General features: G+C 44.0%; 1 protein-coding gene across 1 annotated transcript in view; it reads left to right on the forward strand.

Moving 5' to 3' along the window:
- LOC137347216 (SH3 domain-binding glutamic acid-rich-like protein 3) overlaps nt 1-26,258 on the forward strand; it is a 171,410-nt gene that overhangs the window by 141,425 nt on the left and 3,727 nt on the right. Inside the window, 1 exon segment of the mRNA XM_068011454.1 lies at nt 4,943-5,066. The gene's annotated coding sequence lies outside the window, so the exon portion shown is untranslated.

Below are 26,258 nucleotides of genomic sequence, written 5' to 3' on the forward strand. Positions count from 1 at the left end.
GCAAGAGGGGAGCCTGAGACCCCTTCCTCACCCGTTCATAACAGTTACTTTACATGAAAGGTCTTTAATGTACCCAGGAAGTGGAATCTCTAAGGGATGAACCAAAGCCAAATAATGCACTTGCAGAAAACAAGATCTCATTTTATAGCTGCTTTGTGACTGTCTCTCAATCTGTGCCAACTACCAGTTCCTTCAATAACATTGAACAAAATACTCATAGACTAGTGTAGGGTTGGCATCCTTCCGTCTTTGAAAGTTGGTGGACATGCAGCAAACTATCCAATTAGGTGGGGTGTCTTCTCTTGGCACACCTTTGCTGATGGCTGTGAAGGCCAATTCTTGAGAGGCAGGTTCTGCCACAAGTGCTGCACGTGAAGCTGCCAAGTGACACTGAGTTGTTGTTTTTGTCATTGGCGCCTGTTGCTAAGCTGCTGTCGCAACTGATCATCGTGGTAGTGCACACCAGTCCACAGGATGTGTCACATTTCCCTCTTTCTCCTGTTAGTGACTCCCAAGTGCAATAGTCGACATTTAGGGCCTTCATGTCATGCTTGCAAGCATCCTTGAAGCGGAGCTTTGTGCGTCCCACTGGTCGTCTGTCCCAGGCTACCTCACCATACATATGTTCTTTGGGTATGTGACCGTCTTTCATCTGTGGACGTGTCCAATCCACTGAAGCCATCTCTGTTTGATTAGTACCAACACACTTGGGAGCTCTGCCTTTGAGAGGACTGCCATATTTGTGATTTTGTCATGTCAGGATATACCCATGATGCACCGCAGACAGGGAGGAAGGAAATATTTGAGCTTCTTTTCCTGGTATCTGTAAGTCACCCATGTTTCACAGCCATACAGCAAGGGGCTGAGAACACAAGCCTTATAAACCATCAGTTTGGTCCTATGTGCATTTCGCAAGTCAGCCAAAGGTGGTAGCTATTTTCCCTATGGGTATATCAAGCCCTGCATCAAGGGACAGATTATCTGTCACCATGGACCCAAGATAGCAGAATGTGTTCATCACTTTCAGTGGGGTGTTATTTAGTGTGATCAAGGGTGGAGATGCAACACCTTGTCCTATGACCATGGTTTCCTTGATGCTTATAGCCAAGGAGAACAAGTCACAGACTATGTTTTGTGAAAGTGTGCATTGCACACTTGGTGGAATGCTTATGCCATGAGGGACCCACTTATAGAATTAAATACTTACAGAAGAAAGCATAACAACTCTGCCTCAAATGCAAAACCAACCACTTTAAATCTCAAAAGAACAATTCATACAGGTTTCTTCTAAGCTGCAGCTGGAAAGTGACAAACACCTGCCAATCTCTAAACATCCCTTAACTGCAGCAATTTATTTCAGGAATAATCTTACAGCAAATGGACTTTGTGACCTTAAAGGGACAGGCCAGTTAAACACAGCTCTTTCTTACCAGCAGAATAACACATTGGGTGGTAATCTGTAGAGGCAGATCTTCTGTCCATGGGGATGTAGGAATAGTGGAACAGGAGTAGGCCATTTAGACCCTCAAGTCTGTTTCACCATTCAATGAGTTCATGGCTGATCTGCGACAACTCATTATACTCGCCTTTACCCCATATCCCTTAATACCTTTGGAAACAAAAATCTATCCACCTCAGATTTAAAATTAATAATTGATTTAGCTTCAATTGCTATTTGTGGAAGAGAGTTCCAAACTTTTGCTACCCTTTTCCTGGCAAAGTGTTTCCTAATTTCACTCTTGAAGGGTTTAGCTCTAGTTTTTACATTCTTCCCCCTAGTTCTAGACTCCCCAACCAGGGGACATAGTTTCTCTATATCTATTAACCATAATCACACCTTAACTTTATAAATTCAAGGGAATACAACCCTAGTTTGTATAATTTTTCCTTGTAATTTAATCCTTGGATTCCAAGCATCATTCTGGTAAATCTACACTGCGCTCCCTCCAAGGCCAATATATTCTTCCTAAGGTGTCATGCCCAGAAATGCTCACAGTTCTCCAGGTGTGGTCTAACCGGGGTTTTGTATAGCTGAAGAATGACTTCTACCTCCTTGTCATCGAGTCATATATGGCATAGAAGGAGGCCATTCGGCCTATCAAGTCCATGCCAGCTCTCCATGGAGCTATGCTGTCCCACTCCCCGGCTCAATCCCCATAGCTCTGTAGGTCTATTTCTTTCAGGTGGCCATCCAACTTCCTCTTGAAGTCATTCATCGTCTTTGCTTTCACCACCCTTGTGGGCAGCGAGTTCCAGGTCAGTACCACCCACTGGGTAAAAAAGTACTTCCTCATATTCCCCCTGCATCTTTTGCCCAAAGCTTTCAATCTGTGATTAATGGAATTTAATTTCCACCAGCTGCCGTGGGGGGATTTGAATCCATGTCCCCAGGGGATAGCCTGGGCTTTTGGATTATTAGCTCAATAATATTACCACTATTCCACCATCTTTCATGCCCTTGGCTGCTATTTATAAACCCCAGCATTCCATTAGCCTTTTTTGATTATTTTCTGTACCTGTTTGTTATATTTTAATGATCTATTTACCTGGACCCCCAGATCTCTTTGGTTCTCCGCTATTTCTAGCTTTTCACCATTTAGAAATTAACCTGTTCTATCCTATTTAGGTCCAAAGTGGATGACCTCAGATTTGCTTAACGTGAACTCCATTTGCCACAGTTTTTCCCATTCACTTAGTCCATTAGTATTACTTTGTAATGTTACTCTTCCATCTACACTCTTACAATATCAGTTATCTTTGTGCCATCAGTAAATTTTGATATGTGGCTTTCTATCATAAGAACATAAGAACCAAGAGCAGGAGTAGGCAATTTAACCCCTCAAACCTGCTCCGCCATTCAATACGATCATGGCTGATTTCGTCTCGGCCTCAACTCCACTTTCCTGCTCATTCTCCATAACCCTTCAACCTATTACTAATTAAAAATCTGTCTATCTCCTCCTTAAATTTATTCAATGTCCCGGCATCCATCCTGTCACCTAAGTCACTAACAAATACCATGAATAGTTGAGGCCCATAAACAGATCCTTGTGGGTCACCACTAGTCACATTCAACTAATTAGACTACCTGCCCATTATCCCTACTCTCTGCCCCCTGACACTCAGCCAATTTCTTTACCGGGTCAATAATTTGCCTTCAATTCAATAAGCTTCAACTTTCATTAATTTCTGACCAGTGACCTTATCAAATGCCCTCTGGAAATCCATGTAAATAACATTCATAGACATTCCCCTGTCCACTGCTTTAGTCAACTCTTCGAAAAATTCAATCAGATTTGTCAGACCTACTCTTCACAAATTCATACTCTCTCTGATCAGCTGAAAATTGTCAAGGTTTTCAGTCACCCTACCATTAATAACTGCAACAATTAACCTCAGGATGTACCTTACAGCAATTGTACTTAGTGGCCTTAAATGGACAGACCAGTTAAACACAACTTTATCTTATCAGCCGAATAGTACAATGCGTAGTCATCTGAAGGGGTGGATCGCCTGTCCTTTATAGAACCAGCCAGATTTTGATTCTATTGAAATGATTGGAATGGAAGTCATGTGGGTTTTATAATTGGTGGAAGATCCAGTCTGCCAGCTTACAGCCTATGTGATGAAGAAAAAAATCTACCTTGGTGTATATTTCTGCTGATAAGGTGGGGCTGTTTGATATGGTTCATGCAATGGCTTCTCTTCCTATCCCTGTTTCCCAAGGACCTATCCTTGGGCCTGTCCTATAGCTAATCTGCACGCAGTTCCTCAGTGACTCCATTCAGAAGTATTTCAGATTTGACATGTAAGCTCATGAAACCCAGCTCTACCCCACTACAAGCTCACTTGACCCCTGGACTGCCTCTGATTTGTCACAGTATTTATCTGACATCCAGTCCTCAATGAGCCAAAATTTCCTCAAATAAAACCTTGGGAAGACTGAAGCTATTGTTTTTGGCACTCGCACAAACTCCATTCTCTAGCCACCAATTCAATTCAGTCTCAGGTTGAACCAGACTGGTCGCAACCTCACCGTACAATTTGACTTTCTGCTGAGCTTCGGACCCCATATCCTCTTCATCACCAAGATTACCTCCATAATGTTGCCTGTCTCTACACCAGTCTCAGCCCACCTGGTGCTGAAACTCTCATCCATGCTTTTATTAGCTCCAGACTTGACTATTCCAATACTCCCATGGCTGGACTCCCATCTTCCACCCTCCATCAACTTAAGCTCATCCAAAATTCTGCTACCTGTATCCTAACTGGCACTGTATCCCATTCACCCATCACTTTACTGGCCCACATTGGTTCTTGGTGCACCAACACCTGAATTTTAACACTGTCATCCTCACGTTCAAACGCCTCTTAGGCCTTGCTCCTCTATATTTCTGGCTACTTCTTTCACCTCACCATTGGCGACTGTGCCTTCAGCTGCCTGTGCTCTGAGCTTTGCAATTTCTTCCCTCTTACATTACAAATTAAAGTGACACTTCAAAAAAAAGGATGCTCCTTCAAAGTTCTTTGACCAAGCTATTGGCCACTTGTCTTAATGCCTGCTTCTTTCACTTGGTGTCAATTTTTGTCTGATTAAGTTTTATGAAGCAAGCCCCTTAAAATGTTAAACTCTGTGAAATGTGCTATATAAATACAAGTTGTTGTAATAAAACAGTCTCTTGATTTAGGAGCAATGCCACGGGAGACCTGTTAGTACACAAAAAGAAATATCCTCTATTTTTGTTTAAATTCACATAGAAACAGCTGGCTGGCAATGCAAATTCGAGGCACATTCAGAAAACAACCAACACGCGCGTTTAGTGCACAAAGTATGTGTTCCATTTCCCCCTGTACATTTGTAGTTTTTACTAGTAACCTTTTATTTCTCTCGATTTCCTTCCCCTGTTGACAACTTTATTTGGCTGGTTTCCGCTGAACTCAGTTTTGCCTATCATAAGGTTCGTTCTGCAGCTCGGATCACCACGATGCTCAGCTCGATGGCAATGAACAAAATCCTGATCTGTGTCTTCGTCGGCTACATGATGATTTATGGGCTCACCGCACAGGTAAAGAGACACATTCGCTCTCCAGTTAAAATCCATCCAATAATATTTCAGAATTGCATTTTTGTTAACATTGTAACATTCAAAATCTGCATGAAATTAACTTTATTCAAGATATAAAAGGCATTAACTTGACTTAAATTGATTTTGAAAGCAGGAGAAATGATCATCCAGTTTGTTGTCAGGTCTTTCCAATGTTTAGGGAAGGATGTAGTGGACGGAATGAATTAAACTGAGACAGACTATGGTCCTATCAGAAGAAAATCAGGTAGTAATATAACTGTGCGAAGTTCTGGGCTGGATTTTCCTAAGGGATTTGGGACCCTGGCTTTGGGACCAAACAGGGGTTCTAAGCCCACACGTGCCAGCAGCGAGAGTGGCTCAGCAGACTTCCAGGCACTCGCCACGGCTCCCGATGTTGCCAGTCCAATCACAGGGCTGGCAGTTCTTGAGAAATGGACCGTGCTGAGACAAGTCAGAGACAGTGAGCGAAGATGTACATTTAAATTTAAAAATTTTAACTGGTGAAGCTGGTGGGCTCCTCAGAGGTGAAACCCATTGGGATGGACTGTTGGCGTCATGGGTACAGCCTTTTCTGCCCTCCCAGCTTGCCCCTAGAAAAGTTCCCCGGTAGCGGGATTGCATCGGGGGAGCCATCCCTATGTGTGGCTCCCCGCTATTTTCCCGACCCACCCCCACCTCTGAGTCTCCCACCACTTATACTTTTTAAAATTCTTTCACGGGATGTGAGTGTCACTGGCTAGGCCAGCATTTATTGCCCATCCCTATTTGCCCTTGAGAGAATAGTGGTGAGCTGCCTTCTTGAACCGCTGCAGTCCATGTGGTGCAGGTGCATCCACAGCCCTGTGAGAAAGGGAATTCCAGGATTTTGACCCAGCGATAGTGAAGGAACGATGGTATAGTTCCAAGTCAGAATGGTGTGTGGTTTGGAGGGGAACTTGCAGGTGGTGATGTTCATGTGAGGGTATCTCAGCAACTTGCTGTAATCAATGAGACTATTTCCTATTCAAGTGTGTGAGAAAACTTAAGGTGTGTTTATTCATTTAATAAACAGAAAAGTTCACAAAAAGTCACCTTGTTGAAAGGAGAGAAACTTTTTTTAAAATGAGGATCTCTTGGTTACAGAAAGACAACTTAACCCCCTCTGTTGTTTGGAACTCTCCCTATCCACCTGTTTCTGAATGGTTTGATTCTCCTAATTTTGGCTGGACTTATTTACTTCTCAGACCATGTTCCTAGTTTGGCGCAATGTGTTTGAGGGCACTCTGTAAATCCAGGCACTGAAACTCCTGGGGTTGAAGCAGATTATCTGACTTATAACAGATTCCGATCAGTGGGCACCAAACACTGGGCTCCAAGACCCACCCTGCAACTGTTTGAAATGTACTTCAAATCTATGAGATCAGCTGGAGAGACTGACTAGACTGACCCTGAACCACAGGTGCTTGGACAAGATGGAATTTTGATTAATTCTTGCTTAATCTTAAATTGAGTATTTCTCAAATGTTAGGGACTTGCCATCTGCCCTCTCCAACCCTTACACACTTTGTGGGTTTAAACTGCCAGAAAGGAAGATGCACGAATGAGTTTCAGAAAGTCAGAGAACACTTATTTTTCACTTCTTTCCTGCCTCACCATCTGCAGATAATTCAGTCACCTTTCATCATCAACAACACAGCGGCACAGTGGCGCAGTGGTTAGCACCGCAGCCTCACAGCTCCAGCGACCCGGGTTTAATTCTGGGTACTGCCTGTGTGGAGTTTGCAAGTTCTCCCTGTGTCTGAGTGGGTTTCCTGCGGGTGCTCCGGTTTCCTCCCACATGCCAAAGACTTGCTGGTTGATAGGTTAATTGGCCATAATAAATTGCCCCTAGTATAGGTAGGTGGTAGGGAAATATAGGGACAGGTGGGGATGTGATAGGAATATGGAATTAGTGTAGGATTAGTATAAATGGGTGGTTGATGGTCGGCACAGACTCGGTGGGCCGAAGAGCCTGTTTCAGTGCTGTATCTCTAAACTAAACTAACACAAACTTCAAAATTTAAGGCATGATCTTGCCCTGATGTCTGCCCTGCTTGAGATGCCAATCAGTTCCCAGGGGTTGGCAAGAGTGTGAGAGATGCCAGTCAGAAAGAACGAAGGTCGAGTTTTCATTTTTTACTTTATTTTTCAGTGACTGGATTTTTAGAGCACTCTGCTGAAATAGGAACTTGGACTGAAAAGTAAATAAACTAAACGAGTATTTGGAGAATCGGTGGATTTGAAAAGCGCTGAAGGACTGATTCACTGCATGATGTCTCAGAGCAGACCTTGTGATTAGGCTTCAGAGCAGGACATCAAACTCACTCCCCCCAAGTAACAGTAGAATTTGGAAACGTTCTGATAGCTTGTCTTCCCAGAATCTAGCTACCAGGGGCCTGATTTTTCAATTCTGTGCAAGTGGATAGGTTTTGAGTCAGTTAAAATCTCACCTAGAGATGTGGGGAAGTGGGAGGAGGGGAGGGGGTTTGCAAGATATTTCTTGGCCCCCTCATGCTGCCCAATCCTGCACTAATATATACAGGCTGTTTGATTTATAAACAAACAATGCGTCTTATAGGAATCTCCATAATGCAAACAAAAAGTCTGCTTTTCAAACAGGAGCCTGTGTTTATCTGCATTTCCTACTGTGCCTGATATGGAGCTTTGAGTTATTTAGGTTGTTGAAGTATTTCAATAACCTTTATACCCTGCTCTACTTTGTCCTGGAGCTGCCACTGTCATTGATGGTCAGTAACCCATTGAACCATCAGCTCCAACTGCCTTCTTTCCCTGCATGCTACCCCTGCCCTCTCTGTTGCCCATACCCTCTGCCCTCTCCACGCCATCACCACTGCCCTCTCCCCCGCCAACTCACCTGCTCTCTTCCCATCATCTCACCTGCCCTCGACCCACCCTCTCCCCCTCCCCTGCCCTACCCCTCTCCCCATCCATGTCTCCACTTCCCCCTACTCCCGCATTGTCCCCACTCTCTCCACTATCTTCCATACCCTTTCCCCTGCATTGTCCCAGGCCTCTCCCCAACCTACCCCCTCCCACTCTCTCCACTATCTTCCATACCCTCTCCCCTGCAGTTCCTGCCCTCTCCCACCTCACCATTTCCCCCACCCTCTCCTCCACCCTCTCCTGACCCACTCCTTCTGCTCTCTCCTACCTCACTGTCTCCCCTTGCCCCGTCTCACCTCATGGTCTTCAGCCTCGCTTCCACCCCTTCCTGACCTTCTCCCCCCCACCCTCTCCCACCTCCAACTCCCCCATCCTCCTGCTGACCCTCTCCTGGCCCTACCCTCGCCCAACTCGCTATCTCCCTGCCCTCTCCCCTCACCTCGCCATCTCCTACCTCACCCTGAGCTTCACCTGCCCCACATGCCCCAACAAGTTCATTTCCAACTTATGGTCACTGCTTTGAAATCCTTTGATGGACTCACCCTCACTAGTGATCTCCTCCAGCCTTGTATCCTCTGTTCCTCCAATACTGGGTTACCTAGTAACTCCCTATCTACTGCCAATTGAACTCATTCAACCCCGATCTTCATTCCCTCTTGAACTCCCTGTCAAGTTCCTTTCCACTTGGCAACCACCCTCCCTGTTTTCAACAATCTTCTCAAAGATCATTCTCTTCAGAGTCCTGTTCCTACCCTCTCTTTCATCCCTTCTGCTGCAGAGCCCCAGACTTTTACTCTATTTAAAGCACTTTGAGACTGCTTCCTGCATGCAAGGAGTGCTATAGAAATGCAAGTTGTAGAGTGTAGGGTTTTGGCTACAAAATGAGTTTGTGAAATCATTTTGCAAAGTGAGCGTCCTGGGGTGCACCTGCATGGAGAGCTGGATACATGTGTTCTGTTAGGCTAAGATCAACTGCGATCTTCCTGCAAACAAACACCCTAAGGGCTGAAGAATTTAGCTGATGAAATTTTTGGAGAAGGGCAACACTAATGGAATTCAGAATCTTAACCCTGCACGCCTGGCAGGAATGGCATGGTGAGGATGGGGGGTTAAGATGGAGGGAGGTATTAAGACAGTGGGGAGTTAAGATGGCACAGGGGTTAAGACAGAGGAGGGTTAGGACACCTCATCTGTTACTGATGTGCGTTAACATTCTCACATATCGCGCAGACCCGATCTGTTCAGCAAACCACTTTAATTTTAAGTTTAATATTTGGCCAAAGGGTGCATATTTTTAAAACATTATACAATGAATATGGGTCCCAGTGTCCATTCTGTTGTTTATTCAAATTCAATGTTTAAGATCAGAACAGTTTCAATTCTTTATTTTAATGTAATTTTTAAATGTTGATGACAGTGCACTTCTCCGAAGAAGATTCAAATTCCACCGAACAAAGTGTACTTTTTGTTCACTACCTCTACCTTCTTGTTATGTCTTATTTAAGGATAAAAAGGGTGCTACAGTGTTGTAAAATAAATAGCATAAATAATCATGTTTTTACAATTAATAGCCGCTGTTTATCTGGAAATAATTTCCACTGTAACCCGGTGACTGTTGGGTTTAGTAGGCTTTTACAAACCCCGTGAAATTCAACATCAACAAAACAATCAGCAATTTTAATATCTTATCCTTGTGTAATGTATTTAACGAGAGGGGGTTTACAGCTACTGCCTTCGCCAACTTGTGATTTTACCCTGGCTTATTTTAATAGGTTTTGGAAATCATGAGTTGGTGATGAAGAGGTGGAAAATTCTGACCAATGTATCCAACGTTCAGTGCAGGTCCAGGTGCACATTTCACAGGCTCACATAGATGCAAGGCAATCTTTTAAAAAAAGACTAAAAAGCGAGTAGATTCTTGCGCACTTCAGACCTGGAGACAGAACTTTACAAATAACCACAAATGCTCTCTAACTGAGTAATGTAGAATCATATAGAACCATGGAATGATAGAACACAGAAGGAGTCCATTTGGCCCATGGCAGCTGTGCTGGCTCTTTGAACGAGCTATCCAATTAGTCCCACTCCCCTGCTCTTTCCCCAAAGCCCTGTAATTTTTTCCCTTCAAGTATTTATTCAATTCCCTTTTGAAACTCACTCTTCAATTTGCTTTCCCCACCCTTTCAGGCACTGCATTTCAGATCACAACAACTTGCTGCATAAAACAAATTCTCAACTCTTATCTCCCCTCTGGTTCTTTTGCTAATCACCTTAATTCTGTGCCCTCTGGTAGCGCTATGATTTTGATCATCTCTATCAAATCTCTTCTTAAATCACCATTCCAGCAAATCGACACTGCACCGGTTACATTGGTTTTATATCCTTCCTGTAATGATTTGTCCAAAACTGCACCATTAGAGAGGATGTGAATGAGATTTACTAGAATGGTACCAGCGATGAGAGATTATAAATCATTAAAGGCCAGAATCAGACCTATTCCACCTCTAGCCAGGGACCAGATTGACCCCATCCTGGCTGTTCTGGTCAGAAAGCCAGGTGGTGAAGAATAGAACTGGAACTTAATCTTTACATACTATTTACAGAGATACACATTACAGACATGCACCTCCAAACCCAACAACCACAGTTTCATTCGGCTTCTATATATAGGGGCACATGAATCCTCAGTTAATGCCCACCACTTGCGTACAATTAAATACTCAATTACTATACAATTAACACCGGCTACTTTTAGATTGTTCCTCTCTTTCCTGTCTGGAATCCCATTTAACTCAGTATAAGGAAAAATAGAAATTCCAATCAGCCCACCCGAATTTATACCCCCTTTCAGCTCTGCTCACAAAGCTCAGCCCAGTTCGCATGTCTCCTGAACCCTTCTCCTCAAAATCCCCAATCATCTCTCCATTTAATTGTGCTCATTCCAGTTGATTCTACGAACCATTGCTTTTGTTTTCTAGACTTGATGTTAGCAGGTTAGATTCCTCTCTCTGCTATTTTTTGAATGTGTTCTACTTTTGAAACAGAGGGATTTTGGGGGTACATTGGGGGTAATTTTGACCTTGGGATAATGTACAATGGGCAATATAGGATTAACTGCCTGTTTTACAACTGTCCTGATTCTTATTTCCATTGACTTCACCCAAAGTCAAAATTACACATTGTTACTGACTGTACAACAACAGCTTGCATTTATATTGCATCTTTGAAGGAGGAAGATATCCCAAGGCACAACACAGGAGCGTTAGCAAACAAAATTTAACACTGTGCCACATAAGGTGTTACTAGGACAGGTGAACAGAAAGTTGGTCAAAGAGGTTTTAAGGAGTGTCTTAAAGGAGGAAAGAGAGGTAGCAAGATGGAGAGGGTTAGGAGATGGAATTCCAGTGGTTAGGGCCTAGGCAGCTGAAGGTACGCCGACAAAGGTGGAGTGATGAAAATCAGGGATGCGTAAGAGGGCAGAATTGGAAGAGCACAAAAATCCTGGAAGGTTATAGGGATGGAGGAGGTTACGGGGAAAGGGAGTACTTTTGAAGTGTGGCCCCTGTTGTAATGTAGGGAAATGCAGCAGTCAATTTATGCACAGCAAGATCCCACAAACAACAGTGAGGATAAATGACCATATAATTGGGTGTATGTGAACTCATGTTTGATACAACACAAATTAATCACCAGGAAATCAGGATTTTGATTTACAGCTTAACAATGTGCTGATCTGACACCAGTGCTGTGAATGGTGGGTCCTTGTGGCATTACGTTGATTGTGGGATAAAGCGGCAGTGATTATGCCATTGTTGAAAAATTGCTAATCACAGACTTACTTGCCGTATGGCTGTTCTCTTTCAAGGGATGTGTGCAGACTGTATCAAGTGGTGATGGGTGTAACTAGCCACTGCTAACTTGCTGCTCTCGTTGTCCACTAGGCTGCAGCTCCTGTGACTGTTTTATAAGAAATGGGAGTGGATTGATTGTAGGTCACATTTCTTCCAGGTGATTATGAGCCTCTTCATGGCAATAGCTGACACACCTCTGAAATCTTCAGAAACCGAAAACTGAGACTCAAAGCGAGCTGTGAAGTAGCAAGACAGAAATGAATCCTTCTTGTTGTGTACAGGACTTGGGACAGTTACAGACACACACAAGGGCCTCCAACAAGGAACCAGGAATTAGCTGGCAGTTCTTAGCCAAGGTGTGCTGACAGTTTCAGTGGGGAGCTGTATGAGAAATGTTGGAGTGACAAATACTGAAACTGGACTTCATGTGACGTTTGTAGGATATTTCATTTTTAATGCAGTTTGGCCCACTGCCCCACCCCCTTTCCCATCCAAAGAGAGCTGAATATCTGGAGTGCTCTCGTCCTCACGGCTCCTCGACCCTCCTCTACTGCATATCCAGTCAGTGAGGTAACCGGTTAATATTTGATAAAACATTATCGTCAGGTTTTTGTTTCTCTGGATCTCATATAGGGCCCCTGTAGTGTTAGTGATAGAGGCTCTCAGTGACTCTTACTGGGTGTCAGGTGTGCTCCTCTCCTGAAGATGCTGACTCTCACTAGTATTTGGGTCCACAGCCCCATGACACCTTCAGGCCCCCTCCCCAGGGTGTCCATCTGTATGGTACAAGACTGAACAGGCTGTTTGATCATGGGGTTGTCACACCTAAGCCATATTGAGTCCTCACCTTGAACTCTCCAGCACAGCGGAGAGAGGCGCTCCAGTAAATGAAATCAGGAGCACAATTCTTGGGTTTCTCCTGCTCCCCGACCCAGGGGGGCTGAAGTCAGGTGCAGCACCTCATCTACCCTGGCTGAGATAAGTTTACTCAGCACAAACCAGGGATATAGCTTAAGATCTTCTAATTTGTGTCACTTATGGTGGGACCAGAGTGTTCCTTCAGAAACATTTTTACATACAGTGTCATATTGGATGAGGCATATGGAACTACATAGAATTTACAGCACAGAAACAGGCTATTTGTTCCAACAGATCTAAGCCCCAGACAAGACACTACTATATCTCATCTTATCAGCGTGACCTTCTATTCCTTTCTCTCTCATGTGCTTATTCAGCTTCCCCTTAACTTAAGAATAGCATAGATTCATTTAACTGGAAAGTCTGAGAGAAACTCTCAATGGTTTCTCTCCCAGGCTGCTCTTCTCACAGTTAGTCACCATCACATTTTTATACCACAGAGAGTTCCGTCAATGCAACAGTGTGACAAGTGTAAATGGCAGGTTTTTGATCAGACTGCTGCTGTTAATTCTTACAACGCACACCTAACACTTATGTAGTGTGAACTGACTCTGCAATTATTTTTTTTACACCTGCTGCCTTGCAACTGCTGCCTTACAAGTGATGTCTGTGAGTTCACATCTACCATTATAGTAGGATCAACAACAATGTGCACTTATACAGCTCCTTTAATATAGTCAAACATCCCAAGGTACTTCATTGGACTGTTATCAGTCAAATTTGCCACCGAACCATCTAAGGGGATATTGGGGCAGGTGACCAAAAGCTTGGTCAAAGAGGTAGGTTTTAAGGAACATCTTAAAGGAGGAGAGAAAGGTAGAGAAGTTAGGGAGGGAATTCCAGATGTTGGATTTTAGGCAGCTGAAGGCACGGCTGCCAATGGTAGCGTGTAAATTGGAGATGTGCAAAAAGTCAAAATTGGAGAAGTGTAGAGCACACAGAGGGTTGTAGGCTGGAGGAAGTTACAGAGATAGAGGGCAAGGCCATGGATGCAAGGATGAGAATTTTAAAATCAAGGTGTTGCTGGAATGGGATCCAATATAGGTCAGCGACTAAGTTAGGATACAGGCAGCAGTTTCGGTGAGCTGAAGTTTATGGAGTGTGCAAGATGGGAGGTTGGCCAGGAGCGCATTGAAATACTTATGTACAAATGAAGCCAGCGCCCCATGCCCAGCATTTCTTTTAGCTCTGAAACATTCAACATTTTCAAACTGCAAGGGTCACCAGGAAGAGGAATGCAGCACAACAGTGAGACAAGTCTTGTACAATGATTGAACGCTGCAGGATTTTATCGCTATGCCTGTGTTTAAATAATTACTTGGAAGGGCTGTCAACGACCATGGGGCCGGAACCTAGGATGGATCAAATGGCAGAAGAAACGGAACAGAAAAATTGGGGCTGAGGAGAAAGATTCAACATTATCTATTTATAATTAAAAGTTCTCCATTTGGCAACCACATCCTGCCACAGACCTTTTAGCACATTTTAATTTATAATGGAAAACGCAACAGAAGCACGTCAACATTCATGGCATGGAAAATTGATGAAACCAGCCATATGCTTCACACGCAAAACATGTCCACATCGAACACAAGTACACATCTATATCCTGCACACAGATAATCTGTTTTAATTGATTAAGTGATAGACATTGATAGGAAACTTGAAGAACTCCCCTGCTCTTATTCAAAATAGTGTCATGATAAGGCAGATATGGCCTACAGTTTAACATCTCCTCCAAAGGAAAGTGCAACACTTCCTCAGTACTGCTCTAGGACTGTCAGCCTAGATTTTATGCTCTTGTCTCTAAAGTGGGGCTTGAAACCCCAACTTTCTAACTGCAAAGGTGAGGGTGTTACCCATTGAGCCACAACTGACAACAAATGTCTCCCTTGCATGTGGGTGACCAGAACTGGGTGTGGTCCTGTCGGAGAGATCTGACTGGAGCTCTGCATTGTTTCAGCGGGACCTCTTCTTATTTTCTATATATTCCCCAGCATTTTGTTACCTTTGGGGAGTCAGCTGACTTGGTTTCTGTCTCCACCTCCTCCACCATGCCTCTCCTGAAGGCGCTGAGTCTTGCTTTGGTACATTTTCCACCTTCCTCTACAACCTCACCCAAAACAGGAAGGAAGATTTGTGGGCATGAAGTGGTCACCATATGCAAAGCCTTTAATAGTAAATAGGTCATGTTGAATCTTTTTCCTCAGCCCCAAATTTTGTGTTCAGTTTCTCCTGAGGGAAAAGTGGGGAGGGTGGAACGAACAAAAGGGATGATGGTGCTATTTTAAATTACTACTTGGATGGGCTGTGAGCGATCATGGGGCCAGAACCTGGGATGGATCAAATGTCAGTAGGCACTTGCATTACTGCTGTTCTTCAAGTGTCAGCCTGGATGGCCATTGTGCTAACCCTGATCCTGGTATGAAATCCCTCTTTTAATAGAACGGGAGGCTGGCTGACTTTACACTGTAATGAACAACCGGCTAACAAATCTCAGAAAACACATGTTTCAAGACCACTGCCTTTGGCTCATGTAGACCACAACAAGAACAACAACTTGCAGTTATATAGTGCCCTGAACATAGTAAAACATCCTAAGATGCTTCACAGGAGCATTATCAGACAAAATTTGACACCAAGCCACATAAGAGGATAATAGGACAGGTGACCAAAAGTTTGGTCAAAGGATTAGGTTTTAAGGGTGGGGGGGGGGGGGGGGTCCAAAAGAAAGAGAGAGAGGTAGAGAGGCAGAGAGATTTAGGGAGGGAATTCCAGTGCTTAGGGCCTAGGCAGCTGAAGGCATGACCACCATTGTTGCAGCGATGAAAATTTAGGATAGGTTCACTCCAGGAGGAGGGGGTTCCTGGGGCCGTAAAGTTGTTCCCGGTGGGAATCGTCTGTAGGCCACAAATCGCCCACGAAGGAGGGATCCCCCCAAGCCTGCAGGGAGGGCACCACATTTTACATGACATCCTCCCAATATGGTGGAGGCACCCTCAACCACTGGTAGACTCCAGCGGCGGCGGGAAGAGGCCCTTAATAGGCCACTTAAGGGCTTCAATTGGCCTCTGGGTGGGAAGGCTGTCATCAGCCTATCCTGCACCCCGGGAGGATCTCTGGGTCATGGGGAGGCGACGGGCCCTCTGTCCCGCCGCCCCTTCCCGCCACTTGTCGTGATTCTCCATGCCCTCCCCACCTCCGACCTCACCTCAGTGGGGGCCTGGAAAATCCCAGCATGTTTTTTTGATTCCAAAGCCCAAATCATGAATGTAAATTGTGAACAGCGGTGGTCCCAGCATTGATCCTTGTGGAACATCACTTCCCACCTTCTGCCACTCTGAATAACTACCCTTTGCTCCCACTCTCTGCTTTCTGTCTTGTAGCCAGTTAGCAAAGCATTCTGCCACTTGTCCCCTGACTCTGCATTCTCTGACCTTATTTATTAGTCTATTATTGATGGCATTTTGAAAATCTGGATAAATTATATCTACTTCATGACCACTCTCTCTGTTACTTCTTCAAAAAATTCAATAAGGTTGTTCAAGCAAGATTCTCCCTTTTGAAATTCATTCTGATTATTCATTATCATATTTTTCTTTTCTAGTTGTTCTTCTATTCTCTTCTTTAGTAGGGATTCCATTATTTTTCCTACCACTGATGTTAAGTGGACTGGTCTATAATTTCATGGGCATGTTCCTAGATATAGGAATTACATCAGCTATCCACCATTCTTCTGGCACTACACCTTTTGCTACTGAGATATTAAATATGTGTACGAATGCCCTGCTATCTCTTCCCTAGATTCTTTTAAAATGTGTAGATGCTTTATCCTCTGAGTTTGATTAGTTTATTCAATGCATCCCCTTTTTTATTTTAAATGCACTTACCTCATTACTGATCTCATCATTCAATGCCATGTCTATCTGTTCTATCTCCCTGGTAAATACCGAAGCTAAATAATTATTTACTATTTCTGCAATTTCTCTATTGTTACCTGTAATATTATTCTGTCTAACCCCTAATCGTACTATTCCCATCCCAGCCTTCCTTTTTTATTGATGTGTCTATAAAATATTTTGCTATTTTGTTTTATGTTCCTTGATAATTTAATTTCACAGTTCCTCTTTGCCTTCCTAATTGTTTTTTTTTTTACTTCTTTCCTAATCTTTTGATATTCTCTCTTATCTTGCACTACTCTTCTGTCTATGAACTTCATGTATGCCTCTATCCTAATCCTCAGTTGTTCTCTTATGGCCTTATTCATCCATAGACTCTCACTAGTGTTTAGTTTGTTCTTTCCTTTTTGCGGAATATATTTTCCTGCACTCTGTTGAACACCGTTTTAAATGTTTCCCATTATTGTTTATTCTACGTCATTGTTTCCCAATATTGTTGCCCCTTTTATTTTCCCAAGTTCTATTCCCAGCCTCTCAAATTAACAGTTTTTCTACAATCTATTAACCTGGTTTTTATCATACTCATGTCCTTCTCTATTATCATCTTAAAGCATATTATATTATGATCACTATTGCCTAGATGTTCCCCCTAATTTTATTTCCCCTATCTGCTCTGGTTCACTCCCCATTACTAGATCTAATAGCAAATCTTCTTTTGTTGGGCTTTTTACATATTGGGTTAGAAAGGAGTCCTGTACACATTGTAGGAACTCCATTCCCTTATTCCCTTTACCTACCTCTTCTGTCCAATTAATATCAGGGTAATTGAACTCCCCCATGATTATTATTCTATGTTTTTTTTTACTGAATTCCCTAATTTGTCTGCATATTTCTACCTCCACCTCCCTTCCACTATTAGTTGGTCTGTAGTTTACACCTATTAGAGTGATTGATCCTTTATTATCTTTTATCTCTATCCATATTTTTGTCTTGCTGGTAATCGCATCCCTTTTTTCTACTGCCTTTGTGTTGTCCCTAATAAGTACAGCTACTCCATCTTCCCTTTTCCCTTCGCTATCTTTTCTAAATATGTTATACCCACAATGTTTAATTCCCAGTCCTGATTTTTCTAGAGCCACGTCTGTAATCCCTACTATGACTGGTTCTTTCCAATGCATGATTGTCTCCAGCTCCCCTTTTTTATTACAGACACTGTGTACATTGCGGCACGGACCTTTTAACAGGATTTCCTCTCACTGTATGTTTAACCATCTTTTAGACTCCTTTTCTATAACTCAACTTATTCCCTTGCCATCAATGTCCTCCTTTAATTTATTCTTTCCTATGCTCTCCTTTTCTGCTTTGTTTACATTTAGGCTGCTTACATTTCTTGTAGATCCCTCCCCCTATCTTACTAGTTCAAAGCCTTTGCTACCTCCCAATTCAGCCTGTCCACTAGAATACAGGTCCCATTCCAGTTCAGGTGGAGCCTGTCTCATCATTACAGCTCCTTCCAGTCCAGAACTGGTGCCAGTATCCCATGAAAAGGAATCCCTCTTTTCCACACCAGCCATTTGGCCACATGTTAATTCTCCTGATTTGGCTGCTCCTATGCCAATTTGCATGTGGTTCGGTAATAGGAATATAGGAAATAGGAGCAGAAGTAGGCCATTTGGTCCTTCAAGTCTGCTCCGCTATTCAACTAACTTATGGCTGATCTCTCTACGCCATTTTCCTGCACTATCCCCATATCCTTTGATGACTTTAATATCTTGAACATACTCAATGACTGAACCTCCACCACCCTCTGGGGTAGAGAATTCCAAAGATTCATCACCCTCTGAGTGAAGAAATTTCTCCTCATCTCATTTCTAAATGGCCCACCCCTTATTCTGAGACTATGTCCCTGGTTCTAGACTCACCAACCAGGGGAAATATCCTATCTACACCCACCCTGTCATGCCCTGTAAGAATTTTGTAAGTTTCAATGAGATCACCTCAGATTCTTTGAAACTCTAGAGAATATAGGCCCAGCTTCCTCAATATCTCCTCAAAGGACAAACCCGTCATCCCAGGAATTAGTCTGGTGAACCTTTGTCGCACTCCCTAAATGGCAAGTATGTCCTTCCTTAGGTAAGGAGACCAAAATTGTACACAATACTCCAGGTGTGGCTCACCAAGGTTCTATACAATTGCAGCAAGATATCTTTGCTCCAGTACTCAAATCATCTTGCAATAAAGGCCAACATACCATTTGCCTTCCCAATTGCTTGTTGCACCTGCATGTTAGCTTTCAGTGACTCATGAACAAGAACACTCTAGTCCCTTTGGACATCAACACTTCCTAATCTCACCATTTAAGAAATACCCTGCATTTCTGTTTTTCCTACCTTCACATTTTTCCACATTATATTCAATCAGCCATGTTCTTGCCCACTCACTCAGCCTGTCTAAATCCCCTTGAAGACTCTTTGCATCCTCCTCACAACTCACATTCCCACTTAGTTTTGTCTTATCAGCAAATTTGGAAATATTATAGTAGGTCCCCACGTCCAAATCATTGATATAGATTGTGAATAGCTGGGGCCCAAGCACTGATCCTTGCGGTATCCCACTAGTCACAGCCTGCTAACCTGAGAATGACCCATTTATTCCTATTCTCTGTTTTTGGTCCGTTAACCAATTCTCAATCCATGCCAATATATTACGCCCAATCCCATTTGCTCTAATTTTTATTTACTAACCTCCTGTGTGGGAACTTATCGAAAGCCTTCTGAAAATCGAAATACACCACATCGACTGGTTGCCCTTTATCTATTCTGCTAGTTAATTCCTCAAAAAACTCCAACAGGCTTGTCAAACATGATTGCCATTTCATAAATCCATTTGACTCTGTCCAATCATACCATTTTTTTCTAAGTGTTCAGCTATCACATCTTTTATAATAGATTCTAGCATTTTTCCTGCTACTGATGTCAGGCTAACAGGTCTATAGTTCTCCATTTTCTTTTTCCTTCCTTTCTTAAATAGTGGGGTGACATTTGCAACTTCCAATCTGCAGGAACTGTTCCAGAATCTATAGAATTTTGGAAGATGACCACCAATGCACCCACTATCTCTACAGCCCCCTCTTCCAACACTCTGGGATGTAGATCATCAGGTCCAGGTGATTTACCAACTTTCAGTCCCATTAATTTCTCCAGTATTACTTTTTCACCAATACTGATTTCTTTCAGTTCCCCATTTGCACTAGTCCCTTGGTTCTCTAGTATTTCTGGGAGCTTTTTGTATCCTCCTCCATGAAGACCGACGCAAAGCATTTGTTTAGCTTCTCTGCCATTTCCTTACGCCTCTTTATAAATTCTGCTGTCTGTGCCTGTAATGAACCCACATTTGTCTCTGCTAATCTTTTCTTTTTTACATACCTACAGAAGCTTTTACAGTCTGCTTTTATGTTTCTTGCTAGTTTACTTTAATTTGCTATTTCCCTTTTCTTTATCAGTTTCTTGGTCCTCCTTTGTTGAATTCTAAAATGCTCCCAATCTTTAGGCTTACTACTTTTTTGACAACTTCATAAGCCTCTTCCTTTGATCTAATACAATCTTTAACTTCGCTTGTTAGCCACAGTTGGATCACTTTTACTCTTATTTCTGTGCCTCAAAGGAATGTATATTTGTTGTAAACCATGTACTAATTCTTTAAATGTTAGCTATTGCCTGTCTACCATCATACCTTTTCATGTAATTTCCCAATCTACCACAGCCAACTTGCCTCTCATGCCTTCATAGTTTCCTTTGTTTAGATTTAACACTCTAGTTTCGGATTGAACTACACCACTTTCAACCTTAATGTAAAATTCTACCATATTATGGTTACTCTTCCCTAAAGGTTCCTTTACAATGAGATTATTAATTATCCCTATCTCATTGCACAATACTAGATCTAACATAACCCGTTCTCTAGTTGGTTCCTCAACATACTGTTCTAGAAAAGCATCTCATATACGTTCCAGGAATTTGTCCTCCACAGCATTAGGGCTAATTAGGTTTATCCAGTCTATATTTAGATAGATTATTGTATTACCCTTGTTACATGCACCTCTAATTTCCTGCTTTATTCTGTGCCCTACATTATACTGCTGTTTAGAGGCTTATAAACAATTCCCACCAATGTTTGCTGCCTCTTGCTGTTTTTTTAGCTCCACCTAAATTTATTCTACATCTTGAACTTCAGCTCTAAGATCGTCACCCACTAATTACTGATCTTATCCTTTATTAACAGTGATGCCCCACCTCCTTTTTCTTTTTGCCTATCCTTCCTAAATGTTAAATACGATTGGATATTCAGTTCCCAGCTATGGTCACCCTGCAGCCACATCTCCGTAATAACAATTAGATCATACCTGTTTACTTCTATTTCTGCCATCAATGCATTTACCTTGTTACGAATGCTGTATGCATTCAGATAGAGTGCCTTTAATTTTGCCTTTTTAACATTTTTCCGTATTTTGATCCAATTTGATGCTGGCTTTTGTTTCTGCTGCCTTCCAATTTTGCTTACTGCTTTTCTTCCTACCATTATCAGCTTTGTTTCTCTCCTATCTGAAATCCCTCTCAGGTTCTCATCCCCCTGCCAAGCTAGTTTAAACCCTCCCTAACAGCACTCGCAAATCTCTCTGTGAGGATATTGGTCCTTGTCCCGCTAAGGTGTAACCCGTCAATCTTGTACAGGTCTCACCTGTCCCAGAACCAATGCTTGCTGCCCCTTGCTGCTTCTTAGTTCCAGCTAAACTGATTCTGAATCTTGAACTTCAGCTCTAAGATCATCGTCCACTAACATACTGATCTCATCCTTTATTAACAGTGCTGCCCCACAACCTTTTTCTTTTTGCCTATCCTTCCTAAATGTCGAATAACACTAATACTGATTTCTTTCAGTTCCCCATTCTTGCTAGTCCCTTGATTCTCTAGTATTTCTGGGAGCTTTTTTGTATCCTCCTCCATGAAGACAGACACAAATGCCTCAGATGTCTAAAGCCCTCCCTCCTGCACCATCTCTCCAGCCACGTGTTCATTTGCTCTATCCTCTTATTTCTGCAGTCACTAGCATGTGGCACTGGGAGTAATCCTGAGATAACTGCCTTTGAGGTATTGCTTTTTAATCTCTTTCCTAGCTCACTAAAAACTGCTTTCAGGACCTCATCCCTCTTTCCACCTATGTCTATGGTACCGATGTGAACTATGACCTCTGGCTGTTGACCCTGCCCCATAAGAATGTCCTGCAGCTGCACAGTGATATCCTTGACCCTAGCGCCAGGGAGGCAACATACCATCCTGGAGTCATGTCTATGGTCGCACAAATGCCTGTCTGTTCCTTTAACTATTGAATCCCTACCACTATTGCTCTTCCACTGTTCCTGTGCAGCTAAACCACCAGTGGTGCCACGGACTTGGAAGGTAGGGAGGTTATGCTTCTGTTATACAGGACATTAATGAGACCACATCTGGACTACCATGTACAGTAATGGTCTCCTAATTTAAGGAAGGATGTAAATGCGTTGGAAGCAGTTCAGAGAAGGTTTACTAGACTAATACCTGGAATGGATGGGTTATCTTATGAGGAAACGTTGGAAAGGCTAGGCTTGTATCTACTGGAGTTTAGAAGAGTAAGAGTTGACTTGATTGAAACATATAAGATCCTGAGGGCTCTTGACAGAGTGGATTTGGAAAGGATGTTTCCCCTTATTGGAGAATTTAGAACTAGGGATCACTTTTTAAAAATAAGGCATCGCTCATTTAAGTCAAGATGAGGAGACATTTTTTCTCTCAGAGGATCGTGAGTCTTTGTAACTCTCTTCCAAAAAAGGCAGTGGAAGCAGAGTCTTTAAATATTTTTAAGGCAGAGGTAGATAGATTCTTGATAAGCAAGGGGGTGAAAGGTTAACGGGGGTAGGCGGGAATGTGGAGTCGAGGTTACAATCAGATCAGCCATGATCTTATTGAATGGCAGAGCAGGGGCAGAGCATTGGGCGGCACAGTGGCGCAGTGGCTAGCACCGCAGCCTCACAGCTCCAGTGACCCGGGTTCAATTCTGGGTACTGCCTGTGTTGAGTTTGCAAGTTCTCCCTGTGTCTGCGTGGGTTTCCTCCGGGTGCTCCGGTTTCCTCCCACATGCCAAAGAATTGCAGGTTGATAGGTAAATTGGCCATTAGCAATTGCCCCTAGTATAGGTAGGTGGTAGGGAAATATAGGGACTGGTGGGGATGTGGTAGGAATATGGAATTAGTGTAGGATTAGTATAAATGGGTGGTTGATGGTTGGCACAGACTCGGTGGGCCGAAGGGCCTGTTTCAGTGCTGTATCTCTAAACTAAACTAAACAGGCTCAAGGGGCTGAGTGGCCTACTACTGCTCCTAATTCATATATTGGTATGTACACCTCTGAGGAACCATTGCCCTCAGCAATATCCAAAATGGAAAACTGGTTATTGAGCAAGATGGACTCAGGGAACTCCTGCACTACCTGCTTGGTCCTCCTAGATTGCCTGGCAGTCTCCCATTCGCTCTATCCCTGCATTCTCTTAACCTGCAGTGTGGCCAACGTTTTTTTTAAAATTCATTCATGGGATGTGGGCGACGCAGGCCAGGCCAGCATTTATTGCCCATCCCTAATTGCCCTTGAGAAGGTTGTGGTGAGCTGCCTTCTTGAACCGCTGCAGTCCATTTGGGGTAGGTGTACCCACAGTGCTGTTAGGAAGGGAGTTCCAGGCTTTTGACCCAGCGACAGTGAAGGAACGGCGATACAGTTCCAAGTCAGGATGGCATGTGACTTGGAGGGGAACTTGCAGGTGGTGGTGTTCCCATGCATTTGCTGCCCTTGTCCTTCTAGTTGGTAGAGGTTGAGGGTTTGGAAGGTGCTGTCTAAGGAGACTTGGTGCATTGCTGCAGTGCATCTTGTAGATGGTACACACAGCTGTCACTGTGCGTCGGTGGTGGAGGGAGTGAATGTTTGTAGATGGGGTGCCAGTCAAGCGGGCTGCTTTGTCCTGGATGGTGTCGAGCTTCTTGAGTGTTGTTGGAGCTGCACCCATCCAGGCAAGTGGAGAGTATTCCATCACACTCCTGACTTGTGCCTTGTAGATGGTGGATAGGCATTGGGGAGTCAGGAGGTGAGTTACTCGCCTCAGGATTCCTAGCCTCTGACCTGCTCTTGTAGCCATGGTATTTATATGGCTACTCCAGTTCAGTTTCTGGTCAATGGATGTTGATAGTGGGGGATTCAGCGATGGTAATGCTGTTGAATGTCAAGGGGAGATGGTTAGATTCTCTCTTGTTGGAGATGGTCATTGCCTGGCACTTGTGTGGCGTGAATGTTACTTGCCACTTATCAGCCCAAGCCTGGATATTGTCCAGGTCTTGCTGCATTTCTACACGGACTGCTTCAGTATCTGAGGAGTCACGAATGGTGCTGAACATTGTGCAATCATCAGCGAACATCCCCACTTCTGACCTTATGATCGAAGGAAGATCATTGATGAAGCAGCTGAAGATGGTTGGGCCCAGGACACTACCCAGAGGAACTCCTGCAGTGATGTCCTGGAGCTCAGATGATTGACCTCCAACAACCACAACCATCTTCCTTTGCGCTAGGTATGACTCCAGCCAGCGGAGGGTTTTCCCCCTGATTCCCATTGACCTCAGTTTTGCTAGGGCTCCTTGATGCCATACTCGGTCAAATGCTGCCTTGATGTCAAGGGCAGTCACTCTCACCTCACCTCTTGAGTTCAGCTCTTTTGTCCATGTTTGAACCAAGGCTGTAATGAGGTCAGGAGCTGAGTGGCCCTGGCGGAACCCAAACTCAGCGTCACTGAGCAGGTTATTGCTAAGCAAGTGCTGCTTGATGGCACTGTTGATGACACCTTCCATCACTTTACTGATGATTGAGAGTAGGCTGATGGGGCGGTAATTGGCTGGGTTGAATTTGTCCTGCTTTTTGTGTACAGGATATACCTGGGCAATTTTCCACATTGTAGGGTAGATGCCAGTGCTGTGGCTGTACTGGAACAGCTTGGCTAGGGGCGCGGCAAATTCTGGAGCACAGGTCTTCAGTACTGTTGCCGGAATATTGTCAGGGCCCATATCTTTTGCCGTATCCAGTGCCTTCAGTCGTTTCTTGATATCACGCGGAGTGAATCGAATTGGCTGAAGTCTGGCATCTGTGATGCTGCGGACTTCAGGAGGAGGCCGAGATGGATCATCAACTCAGCACTTCTCGCTGAAGATTGTTGCAAATGCTTCAGCCTTATCTTTCGCACTGACGTGCTGGGCTCCCCCATCATTGAGGATGGGGATATTTGTGGAGCCACCTCCTCCAGTTAGTTGTTTAATTGTCCACCACCATTCACGGCTGGATGTGGTAGGACTGCAGAGCTTAGATCTGATCCGTTGGTTATGGGATCGCTTAGCTCTGTCTATCGCATGCTGCTTACGCAGTTTGGCATGCAGATAGTTCTGTGTTGTCGCTTCACCAGTTTGAGACCTCATTTTGAGGTATGCCTGGTGCTGCTCCTGGCATGCCCTCCTGCACTCTTCATTGAACCAGGGTTGGTCTCCTGGCTTGATGGTAATGGTAGAGTGGGGGATATGCCAGGCCATGAGGTTACAGATTGTGGTTGAGTACAAATCTGCTGCTGCTGATGGCCCACAGAGCCTCATGGATGCCCATTTTTGCATTGCTAGATCTGTTCAAAATCTATCCCATTTAGCACGGTGATAGTGCCACACAACACGATGGACGGTATTCTCAACGTGAAGGCGGGACTTCGTCTCCACAAGGACTGTGTGGTGGTCACTCCTACCAATACAGTCATGGACAGAAGCATCTGCAGCAGACAGATTGGTGAGCACAAGGTCAAGTATGTTTTTCCCTCATGTTGGTTCCCCCACCACCTGCCGCAGACCCAGTCTAGCAGCTATGTCCTTTAGGACTCGGTCAGCTCGGTCAGTAGTGGTGCTACTGAACCACTCTTGGTGATGGACATTGAAGTACCCCACCCAGAGTACATTTTGTGCCCTTGCCACCCTCAGTGCGTCCTCCAAGTGCTGTTCAACAAGGTGGAGTACTGAGTCATCAGCTGAGGGAGGGCGGTAGGTGGTAATCAGTAGGAAGTTACCTTGCCCATGTTTGACCTAATGCCATGAGACTTGATGGGGTCCGGAGTCGATGTTGAGAACTCCCAGGGCAACTCCCTACCTACTGTATACCACTGTGCCACTACCTCTGCTGGGTCTGTCCTGCCGGTGGGATAGGACATACCCAGGGATAGTGATTGCAGTGTCTGGGACATTGTCTGGAAGGTATGATTCCGTGAGTATGACTATGTCAGGCTGTTGCTTGACTAGTCTGTGGGACAGCTCTCCCAACTTTGGCACAAGCCTCCAGATGTTAGTAAGGAGGACTTTGCAGGGTCGACAGGGCTGGGTTTGCCGTTGTCATTTCCAGTGCCTCGGTCGATGCCGGGTGGTCCGTCCGGTTTCATTCCTTTTTATTAACTTCGTAGCGGTTAGCAACAACTGAGTGGCT

Source organism: Heterodontus francisci, chromosome 31 (genome assembly GCF_036365525.1).
Source record: "Heterodontus francisci isolate sHetFra1 chromosome 31, sHetFra1.hap1, whole genome shotgun sequence".
NCBI lineage: Eukaryota > Metazoa > Chordata > Chondrichthyes > Heterodontiformes > Heterodontidae > Heterodontus > Heterodontus francisci.